This window comes from Orycteropus afer, unplaced genomic scaffold (genome assembly GCF_000298275.1).
Source record: "Orycteropus afer afer isolate SDZICR_OR568_19922 unplaced genomic scaffold, OryAfe1.0 scaffold00495, whole genome shotgun sequence".
Classification (NCBI taxonomy): Eukaryota; Metazoa; Chordata; class Mammalia; order Tubulidentata; family Orycteropodidae; genus Orycteropus; species Orycteropus afer.
The window spans coordinates 13,880-14,533 of NW_006922082.1; positions in this window are offsets into that span (position 1 = coordinate 13,880).

Sequence of the window (654 nt, forward strand, 5' to 3'; positions counted from 1 at the left end):
GGGTTTGAACCACCAGCCTTCTAGTTAGCAGTCAAGTGCCTTAGGTACTATGCTACAAGAGCTCCCAACCACCAGTATAGGGGTTAGAATTTACAACCCATATTTTTTGAGGATACAATTCATTGAGTAACATATCCCTACCTATACTTCTCTTCAGGAATTCAGTGGAGATGAATCTAGCCACCAGGGGGCAGCATCTGTCCATTTCAGTCCTTGACTCTGCCTTCTGACTTGGTCTTGGGATGGCTGTCCCTGAAATAAGGAACTGTTGTGGCACAGTAGTTAAAGCATTCAGCTTCTAACCAAAAGGTTGGCGGTTCAAATCCATCAGTTGCTGTGCAGGAGAAAGGTGAGGCAGTCTGCTTCTGTAAAGATTATAGCTTTGTAAACCCTACAGCTTCGTAAACCCTGCAGGCAGTACTACTCTAATGAGCTAGAATCAAGTGGCATTGGTTTTTGGCTTCTAAAATGGCCCTTCATTGGAAAGAAGCACTTCAATCTGGTCCCTTTACACTGTCATCTTCACAATCACTCTTAGTTGTTGTTATGTGCTGTTGAGTCGTCTGCAACTCATAGCGACCTTATGTACAACAGAACAAACACTGCCTGGTTCTGTGCTAGCCTCACAATCCCTGCTATACCTGAGCCCATCGC